At 42.6% G+C, this 11,219-nt stretch overlaps 1 protein-coding gene across 1 annotated transcript in view; it reads right to left on the bottom strand.

The window, feature by feature from the left end:
* Positions 1-10,032: 10,032 nt before the first annotated feature.
* The window catches only part of LOC121693567 (protein mono-ADP-ribosyltransferase PARP4-like), a 44,908-nt gene continuing 43,721 nt past the window's right edge, over positions 10,033-11,219 (bottom strand). Inside the window, exon 40 of the mRNA XM_042073107.1 lies at positions 10,033-10,789. The gene's annotated coding sequence lies outside the window, so the exon portion shown is untranslated. The remainder of the gene's footprint in view (positions 10,790-11,219) is intronic.

Genomic DNA, 11,219 nt, shown 5'->3' with positions numbered 1-11,219 from the left:
GTGGACGCAGAGAAGTATAGACTGTAAATATGATGCAATTTGATTTAATTTCATGTTTTTTTTATTTTCATACTTGATCGTACATATAAGTGCGTGGTCTCGTTGGAAAGACCCACTTCTGCTCTGTCACGCCATAGAGGTTTCATCTTGCTGCGATGAACAGTTCCGGAGCAATGTAACAAAGAAGAAAGGGTGTGTTTTTTGACGCACTTTGTGTCAATTGGGTTCTAAAAAATTAACGCGTATGCTTGGTCCTTACTGCATCACAATTAGCATGTTATGGCTGACAGCCCTAATACAAACATAACGTTAACCATCTCCTTGCTTAACTAGTTGTAACTGTCGCTAGCTAGCTGAAATTTACTGTCGTATAGATGTAGCAAACCATGTTCAATCTTTCTGCCAATTAACATTAGCCTACTATAACTTCATTGAGTAGGCTAAATGCCAAACTCCGATGTTAGGCCATAGCATAGGGCCTACATATGTACAGATGTAATGTTTGTACAACAGGACAGGAACACGCAAAATACATCATTCAATCTCTATGGACGAAATTCTCCGGCAAACGTGAGTCGGGGGCCCCCTAGCAGCTCAGGGCTCCAAGCAGTTGCTTGCCTTGCCTGTTGACAAGGTGCGCCTCTGAATGTTATATATTCCATCCCCTAATTCTGTTTTACTGGTTTATTTGACATAATCTATATGGATTTGCTCTATAAAGACCTTGTGTCTGTTTGGGATAGTTTTGAGAGCCTGGGATTGTTTTGAGAGCCTATTGATGTATCTCAGAATAAAGGAATACTTCATATTACTCTAAACCACCTTCTGTAAATCAACTGTATACTACTGTCTACATTGCACTATATTTCTTGACCTGTCTCTGTATATTTCATTACTTTTCTATATTTTGCATCACATTGCATGCATGTATCACAGCTAAGATCTTTGGTTGCTATAGATAGATAGATAGATAGATAGATAGATAGATAGATACATACATACATACATACATACATACATACATACATGATCCCCAGGGGAAATTCAAGGTCTCAGTAGCAAACAGACATCGCACACACATTCACTAATAGCAGAAAAAAGTAATTAAAAGTATATAATATAAAATACACAACTAAGCAATAAGGACAGTAGAAGATAAAGAATATACTATACTAAAATACAAATTATACTAAATAACACTTAATCTAAATAAATTCTAACAGTATCCACATAGTGGGTGATTAATCAAGAGTCGCTTGCAATGACTGAGGCAGGGACTGAGCCTGTGATTCTCTGTGCATAGTAAGGTAAGGTAAGGTGCTCTGTGTGAGTGAGTGTCATGGTGATGGTGCAAATGAGTAAGTCCAACAGTGCAAGAATAAAGTCTAGAGACCAGCATAAAATAAATATGGACATATCAGCGAGTAGGCAAGGTAATATAAGAAAAATATATAGAAAAAACTCTCTCTCTCTCTCTATAATTCTGCTCCTCGTCTTCGTCGGTAACGTCTGTGTCGCTATCGCCCTCTTGCAAGTGACTTGGCCTATCACCCACTCCGCTCGGCCCGTTGTGGAGATGGAACAGTGTTCAGTCACTCTTTCTAATGTCTTGGACCTGGTGTGTGGTCGTAGGGAGTAGATTTAGAATGGGACGCTAAGGACTAGTCCTAATCAACATTTTAAGATGACAAAACTGTCCCCACCAATATTTTAGTGAACTCATTTGTGCTGCTGATCATTCCGACAGCCAGCACGACAGTACAAGAAACGTCGTCATTTGATTGGCTGAAAAACCGAGGGGGAGGGAGAGGGGTTATCGGACACGCACGTACACACACAGAGTGTCAAAGCACTGGCAGTCAAGTGAGCGTGTGTGTGTCAACGACAACGGTAAGGTACCAGGGCTGTCTGCCAATACATACCCCATAAAAGGCCAGAGTAAAACATTTTGATATTCCATTTGCCCTTCAGCATGTACATGGTCTCCCCTGATTGTGTGGTGATTCTGGTCTCCCCTGATTGTCGTGGTCAGAGTCATCTTGTCTTAGTAGAAAGGACTCATCCAGCGTTGTCTGGCGAAAAAAAACCTAGCGAGACCTGGCGAGACTGCCACCTAGTGATAAACCCTCCACAGCTAGGAGCACAGAGATGAGCATGAGATTGCATTCTCTCTGTCCCCTCCACAGCTAGGAGCACAGAGAGTGAAGGGGATGAGCATGAGATTGACAGAGTGAACATGAGACAGAGGGCCAGAGAGGAGACAGTAGCACTTCCACGCCCAAACGTCCTTGTGCGAACCCTCCCTTCTCATCGTCTTGCACTCACAAATTAACTTTTTCTTTGCTTTTGCTTTTAATCGCTTTACAGATGGAGAGAGATACTTTTGTCAAACACACATACACACACACACGCTCCCATATTCAAACAGACTTATGTTTATGTTGGCTCATTGCGTTATTTTTTCTTTTTCCAATGTCCAAATTTCCGTCAAGGATTCCCGGGACACTGAAAGACCGGGGTAGACGAAACTTGGTGAGCATGTAACCCCATATGGATAGCATGGAACCATCATTTTTCGTTTTGATCTGTAGCCCCCCCACTGGACTGGACCCCCGAAAGGAGGGTAGGGCAGACACCGTTTTCTGTGAATATCTCGAGAACCGTAAGGTTTAGGAGGACCATTTTTTTTGTATGTTGATCTCAAGGGGCCATGTCAACCCATTCCATAATCACTCAGTTCATGTATAGCGCCACCTAGTTAAACACAAAAAAGTAAAAATGAGGTGTTGTAAGGTATCTGTGACCTAACATAGTCAAAACTGCACGAAATTGGAAGTGTAGGATCATTATGACACCCTCTGAATACACGCCAAGTTTCGTGGAATTCCGTTAATGGGGGGCCACACAATAAATTAATTCATGTTACTATACACCAACTGGCCTGTAGGTGGCCGGAGACAGTTTTCTGTGAATATCTCGAGAACCGTAGGGCCTAGGACAGGGGTGGGCAAACTGCGGCCCGTGGGCCGGATCCGGCCCGCCAAGCACTTTCATCCGGGCCCGCTGAGCATTTCATTTAGTTATCAGGCTGCTCGCTATTTTTTTCCTGCGATAGAGACGACGTTGGTTAGCTTTACTGCGAACTGCTTTTCACTCTCCTTAGATAACGTTTACAACGTCAATGTCAAAACATCATGTTAAATAGAGATGACATCATGTTAAACTAAGTTAACTCTTAGTTATCTCCTTTGCAGCAGATCTAACGTGAACATTATGCAATCCATTTAATTGGGAACGCGTCTGCACTCACAAGAGGGAGAGAGAGCCGCAGGTTCCAGCTGGCTTGTGATTGTTGATAATTGATATCTCCTTATAAGAAAGTTTTAAAAGGAAATCATGAAGGCAACAGTAGTTCCCACTACTGACCATTTATAAACTGTGAGAGGGCCCAGCCGTAGGTACAGCACAAGCCATAGCGGAGCAGGCAGAAGATCATTGAGAAATAAACGTGAATTAAAGCGACTGTCTTAAAGCGATAGTGCACAATTTATACATTTGTTAAACAGCATAAAATTAGCAGTATTTTTAAGCAATTAATATTTTAAAACAAATATTTTTAATACTAAATTATAGGCTATACATTTTTTTATGTGCCGTGGGGGGGTCGGGGTGGTTGTTGTGCGTCCCGCCGGCCAATTTTCAAAACCCAATGTGGCCCTTGAGCCAAAAAGTTTGCCCACCCCTGGCCTAGGAGGTCCACATTTTTTTGTATGTTGGTCTTAAGGGGGCATGTCAACCCATCCCATTACCACTTATTTCATGTATAGCGCCACCTAGTTAAAAATTAAAAAGCAAAAAATTAGGTGTTTTCATCACAATATCTCTGGCTGACATGGTCAAAACTGCACGAAATTGAAAGTGTAGGATCATTATGACACCGTACCATTAGTGACCGTACACCAACAAGTATTCCCGGGACACTGAAAGACCGGGGTACACGAAACTTGGTGGGCATGTAACCCCACATGAATAGCATGGAACCATCGTTTTTTGTTTTGATCTATAGCCCCCCCGCTGTACTGGACCCCCCGAAAGGTACAGCACGTTTATGTTTATGTTTATGTGTGTGGGTGTGTGCGTGTGTGTGTGTGCGTGCTTGTGTGTTTGCCTGCGTATGTGTGTTTGTGCATGTGCATGTGCATGCATGCGTACATATGTCTACTGTACTGAAAATGATCATATTTTCATAAATGTGATCTCACAGAGGTAAATGGCAAATATGAACCATAAATTATGTCTATATCAATAATTAATTGAGTAATTGAGCTAAAGTAGTCAAAGAGTGGAGTGCACGCACATCTGCTGGGCATACGGCTTAGCCAACATTATTTTTCAATTGAGCTAACATTGGCTGTGTAACAAAAATATGAACACCTTACAAGGGTTAATCATTATAACACGGTGACATGATGTGTTAACTTGCTAGAATCATAATGACATCAGCTGACGTCTTTTCATCCTATAAGTCAATGGCGCAATTGGTTAGAAGGCTTAATTTAGTAGCGGGTTCAATACCCACGAGGAGTTAATGTTAGGAAGTGCCTACTTTTTGGTGTCATATTCATGGTCCAGTGCATGTAAGCCTACTACAGACAATTTTGACATTTAAATATGTCATATATTATGTGGCATATTTGGAATTGGTTCTCTCCATCCCAGAAAGTGGCAAATCTGCAAGCGACAAAAGGCCATCACTGAACTGAAACACCTGAACCGACGACGCATAGGGCAGTTGTTTACCACCCTTCCTCAGAGATCGAAAAGTAAATGTACCCCTTACTTTTTCGACTTCCCCCCCTTAATCAAGGAATCACTGAATTAACACTTTAAAATAAAGATATACTTAAATTGTCCTTAATTACGAATAAAGGGAACCTCTCACTTGACACCTTAAATGTAGAATAAGGGCATTTTAAGGTACATGTTTTACAAATTACAAATGAAGGGCCACTTAATATAAATGTAGTGGTTTAGGTATGTTTTCAGGGGTAATTTAAAGTACATTTGAGTTCATCATGTTTTGTAGTGGTACTAAAATAAGAGTAAACATTACGGTGGCATTAAAAGTAACAGTTTATGATAAAAAACTTAAGTAACTAGATGGAATGTGAAATATGCTGTATATAAAAATAAATACACTCGTCTGTCAGCCATTATTATGAAACATGGAAGGAAATAACACATGACTGTAACAGGAACATTGTCCTCAATATTCACTCCAGCACATTCAGGGAAGCTACAGTAGAGAGTCTGCAAGACCATGCGTGTGTTTGTGTGTGTGTGTATGTGTTTCTAGCAGGCTAGTATGGAAGTGTGGTGTGTGTGTGTGTGTGTGTGTGTGTTTCTAGCAGGCCAGTATGGAAGTGTGGTGTGTGTGTGTGTGTGTGTTTCTAGCAGGCTAGTGTGGAAGTGTGGTGTGTGTGTGTTTCTAGCAGGCCAGTATGGAAGTGTGGTGTGTGTGTGTGTGTGTTTCTAGCAGGCTAGTATGGAAGTGTGGTGTGTGTGTGTGTGTGTGTGTGTGTGTTTCTAGCAGGCCAGTATGGAAGTGTGGTGTGTGTGTGTGTTTCTAGCAGGCCAGTATGGAAGTGTGGTGTGTGTGTGTGTGTGTGTGTGTGTGTGTGTGTGTTTCTAGCAGGCTAGTATGGAAGTGTGGTGTGTGTGTGTGTGTTTCTAGCAGGCCAGTATGGAAGTGTGGTGTGTGTCTGTGTGTGTGTGTGTTTCTAGCAGGCTAGTATGGAAGTGTGGTGTGTGTGTGTGTTTCTAGCAGGCTAGTATGGAAGTGTGGTGTGTGTGTGTGTGTTTCTAGCAGGCCAGTATGGAAGTGTGGTGTGTGTGTGTGTGTGTGTGTGTGTGTGTGTTTCTAGCAGGCCAGTATGGAAGTGTGGTGTGTGTGTGTGTGTTTCTAGCAGGCTAGTATGGAAGTGTGGTGTGTGTGTGTGTTTCTAGCAGGCTAGTATGGTTCTGCTCCTTTCCAGCAGAGGGTTGAGGGGAGAGAGGGGGTGTGGGCAGTCGAATCCCAGTAGCTGTCGCGTGGACGACTCCCAGTCGCGGCCGAACTCCAGCCGGCTGCACACGCATGGGTACTGCCTGTCTGCCCAGCGCACCCTGTCCACCGCCCGCTTCAGGGCCTCCCACTCAGAAGAGCTGCGGTCAACACACAAAAATAACAAGCACAGAAACGCACACAGTAAGAGCTGCGGTCAACACACAAAAATAACAAACACAGAAACACACACAGTAAGAGCTTTGGCAAAACACAAAAATAACAAACACAGAAACACACACAGTAAGAGCTGCGGTCAACACACAAAAATAACAAACACAGAAACATAAGTGGGGTTTCCATTAGAGGAACTCTATTTCTACAGGGTCTCGGCCGTTTGCACAAATTGTTTTTACAGGGCCGTCCCAGTCATGGCAATGTTCGAGAACTTCTGGGGTTGAAACAACACGTGGGTAGGTACATCAGGGCAGCCCTGAAAAACTATTACAGTGGTGTGAGATGTAACCATGCAAGCAATGCTTGTATGAGCAAATCGTTTTTTTTGGCTGCAGGCAAAACTTTGCTTACCCCAGTGAGTCGCTCCAGTAGAGCGGAGAAAGCCAACGTAATCTTCCTTTACCAATTAGGCTACGATATATTTTGCATTACATCCAAACAACAGATTTGGCACTGCACTTACTGTACACGAGCCTAGATACTGCTTTCAAATACATTTATTTCATTCCAAAGACATTTTGATCCTTTTTTATTTGTATTCATTTTTTTAACTCACAGCAGCCTGCAGTGCACACATCTCGGCTGCAGTGGACACATGTTCCGAGTCGTGGAGAACGGGCAGACAACGGAATGTAACATTAATGTGTATTTATTAATACAAAAATAGTTTAAATAACAAAAAAACAGTGTGGAAAAACTGACCAGGAGCCACTACAAAACAAGGCCTAGACCTCTGCAGCCAGGCACTCACTCCTGCTCTCTCACCCCAGGGAGTGGAAAAAACAAAGGGGTTTGCTTGGGTAAGGCCCGAGGCTGGCCCGAGGCTGGCCCTAGTGGCGGCGAAGTGGGGCACATACACACACACACAAACATGCTGTCTACTAGAGTTGGGTCTCATAGATTTAAACGTGTGGTTTGCATGTACTGTATTCTATTATTTTCTTATAATAGAATACAGAACAGAATGAACTCATGTCATAAAGCAACATGAAGGCCCTGCTGTCCTGTCCTACGTGACAGGTGACAGATTGTACTTTCCCACACCGTTGATAGCTGAATGCACAGATATGTGCTGGAAAATGTCTAAATCTGTGTGTCCCTGGACTTTATTTTACCCCAAAAGTGATGTTATTTCATATATAACAAGCAATTATGGTATATAAAAGAAGGAGAGACACTCACACACTTCTTCTAACACTACTGCTACCATCACCACCACAAGAGCTACTACTGTTATTAACTAATGCTGCTGCTGCTACTGTGTTAGACAGACAGAGTTGTAACAACGATGAGGGTCGTCATCCCACTGCTGGTACTGCTGTTCTTCATGTGTGGAGCTCAGGCTCGGAGCACCCAGACTGAAGTTTCAGACAGAGAGCCAGAGCACTGGGGCTGCTGCTGCTGCAGTTACTGAGCCAGTAGATATATTTGCAGAGCTCAGGGAACTCTGAGACATGGTGGTGGAGCAGAGAGGGCTGCTGACTGTCATCCAGAATGAGCTACAAAACGCCAAATCCCTGCTGTACACAATGGGGACTGAGAACAATATGATGAAAGACTGGTGGCCAGTGAGACTAAAGTGGAGGCTCTAGCAGTGAATTCAGCACAAGAGGCAGAACTGAGCAGTGAGACTAAAGTGGAGGCTCTAGCAGTGAATTCAGCACAAGAGGCAGAACTGAGCAGTGAGACTAAAGTGGAGGCTCTAGCAAGAATTCAGCACAAGAGGCAGAACTGAGCAGTGAAGACTGAAGTGATGAACCTGATCAAAGCAAATGCAGCCCAAGAGATCAGACTGGCTCCCAGTGAGACTGAGGTGGAGAACCTGAGGATGGAAACTGCAGCACTGTAGAGCTGACAGCAGTGAAGACCAGACTGGCACTGAGACTGATATAGAGAATCTGGAGAAAGAGATCACAGAGCAACCCAAGGTGGCATTCTCAGCAGGTCTGACTGACTCAGGATACATAGAGTCTGGGAATACTGACTTGAACTTGGTCTTCACTAGAATCATCACCAATGTTGGACTGGCCTACAGCAGCATGACAGGCCTACGCTATATGTATATCACTTTGTATCAGAATAAAAAGAAAATAATGGATTTGTGGGATCATGATACAGATGGACAGTCCAACTATCTGTCCAGTGGTGTGACTCTGCAACTGGAGGAGGGAAAAGTAGTTAACATGCGACTCCCTGCAGGCAACATGCTCTATGATAATGCTTATGATCACTGCACCTTCAGTGGCTTCCTACTCTTTCCTCTCTGAGTGGAACACACTGCTCAACATGATACTGATGCTACATGATAATGATGAGCACATTGAATAACCCGTGTGTGACGTATGCTGTATAAATACAATTGCCTTGCCTTGCCTGATGCTGACAAGTCATTAATAAAGTACAAATGATTAAGAGCAAACAAATCCTGTTCTTTTTATTTCTTTTTTGCTAGGTAGTGTGTGTGTGTGTGTGTGTCTGGAAACTGAGGATTCTGACAAATCATAACTGTTAAAAAAAAAACATTTATTGACTATGCATACATTAATAAGCCAAAAAAAAACAGAAGTTTTTGTTCTTTCTGCTCTCATATTTCCATATTCTGTCCAGAGAGTTGCAGAGGACACTTTAGCTAAATAATAAAGGAACTGAGTGAATGACCTTCATGACCTCTAACAGTTAATGCATGTTGGCTATGGAGTCTCTGTTAGCACTGGTTGGGCACTACAGCTAAAAACGGAGGACTGAAACAGAGGTGAAATGTTCCAATCCCTTAGTAAATATGGCACATCGTACACACACACACACTCATGCTTTTCTGGGATCCTGTGACGTCCTCCCAGCTCCTGGGAGCAACAGGGTGAGTGTCCAGTGCAGTGCTGTCCTCCTCCAGGCCTGCTATCAGTGGGAATAGTCCTATCCTCCTGTCCTCCCAGCTCCTCTTGTCCCTCAGAGCCTGGAATACCCAGAAGCCTTGGGTTGCTAGATCACTCTCGTTGGCTGTGTGATTGTTTCTCTCTTCTCTATTTCTCCCTCTCTGTGTATCTGTGTGTGTGCCTGACTTGTTTCTCTCTGTGTATCTGTGTGTGTGCCTGACTTGTTTCTCTCTGTGTATCTGTGTGTGTGCCTGACTTGTTTCTCTCTGTGTATCTGTGTGTGTGCCTGACTTGTTTCTCTCTGTGTATCTGTGTGTGTGCCTGACTTGTTTCTCTCTTCTGTGTGTGTGTGTGTGTGTGTGTGTGTGCCTGACTTGTTTCTCTCTCACTCCCTCCTCCTTCTCTGTTTCTCTCTCTTCATTCATTCTCATTGTCTCACTCCTGTTCTATTCTTGTATTGTAAGAAAACAACACCATTGTTTATATTTACAACTTCAGTCATTCTGTCATCCTTTGTGACCTTCCTATGAGCAGAGAATACTGTAAGCTAGTGTGTGTGTGTGTGTGTGTGTGTTTGGGTGTGGGCAGCTGTTAGAGAGGGCTTCTGGGTAAATACTGGGGAACAAGGGGGAGTCAGGTAGAGGAGAGGAGGAAGACTTTACAATAACAGGCTTAGCTGCTTCGTAAGACAGGTAACACAAGATACATCTGCCTCAGTGTGTGTAAGAAACACAGCGCAGTAATGTACAATATACTGTAGCTCAGCAATCAGTCATGTGTTTGCAAAGTCAGGATGGAAATGACATGAAACCCATGTGAGGAAATAAAATAGGGTCATCTAAATAAAGGGAGACAAATTCAAGTCAAAACATACATTGATCACATACTTACTGACAGTTATTTATTTACTTATATTCAAGGAAAGAGCTTTGACTTTTGCACATTAATAAAATGTAAATGTGTTTTTTTTTAATCGGCTCACAGGCTTTGATCATGATTAATACATATCATACTAAAGACATACTTCTACTTGATAAACTATTCGGTGAAAATTGGCATGGTTTTCCATCAGTCTGATATACACTGATCTAATGATACATCGCTGTTCAGCACAGACGTACAGACAGAGGTCACGGCATGTATTCAAAGGGAGCGATACGAGCACATTCTTCAAGCCAAGTGCAGCCATCTTCAACGAAGTAGAATATCTTTGCTATATACTGTAGTCATTTAGATAAAAGTGTCTGCTGAAGAATTTGCACGTGATCAAGATAATAAATAATGTTTAAATAATAAATAATGCAAATACAATACTTTGTTGTATTTGTCTGATTGCCTATTTGTTTTTTTCTTGCATTTCTATATCCCCAGTGAAAGCAGGCAGCAGGGGAAATAAATCTATTAGCCATATTATAACCCCTTATTATAATATTTTTTAAGATACTGTCAATGTAAAACTTGGAATAAAATGATATCCTGTATCACACTTTAACTGCAACATTGGCTTTTTATTATTCAACAATTTCAGACACTCCCCAGTGGTTAACAGACGATTTAGAAGACTGATTAAAATCAAACAGACAACAGGCCAGTATGGACGGTGTGTGTGTGTGTGTGTGTGTGTGTGTGTGTGTGTGTGTGTGTGTGTGTGTGTGTGTGTGTGCGTGTGTGTGTGTGTGTGTGTGTGTGTGTGTGTCAGAGTTTCCGCTAGAAAAAAATGGTGCCGGTTTCGTTTTCCGGACATTTTGATGATGCCGGTCAAATATCCTATTATCCCTTAGTCAAATTAGTCAAATTGAGGAAAACTGGAGACAGGCTATGTAGCTTAAAGAATGACATAATCAGGCTGTATAGAATGCAACATGTTCATTAGCCTAACTTAAACATGCTTAACAAGATCTAGCCAGTATCTTTTCATGGACAGCAAGAGTCCGCTTCATTCGTTGTTTTAAAAAGGCTACGTTGTTTGTTGCTGCTACCCACCTTATCTCCAGTGGTGACTGTACACAGATGCGCGCACACAAGAATGAGCGCTCACACCACTACCCCCTAATGCTATGCCTCTT

This window comes from Alosa sapidissima, chromosome 2, assembly GCF_018492685.1.
Source record: "Alosa sapidissima isolate fAloSap1 chromosome 2, fAloSap1.pri, whole genome shotgun sequence".
NCBI lineage: Eukaryota > Metazoa > Chordata > Actinopteri > Clupeiformes > Clupeidae > Alosa > Alosa sapidissima.
The sequence above is the reverse complement of the archived record's forward strand: the minus strand, read 5'-3'. Positions and strand labels throughout refer to the sequence as shown.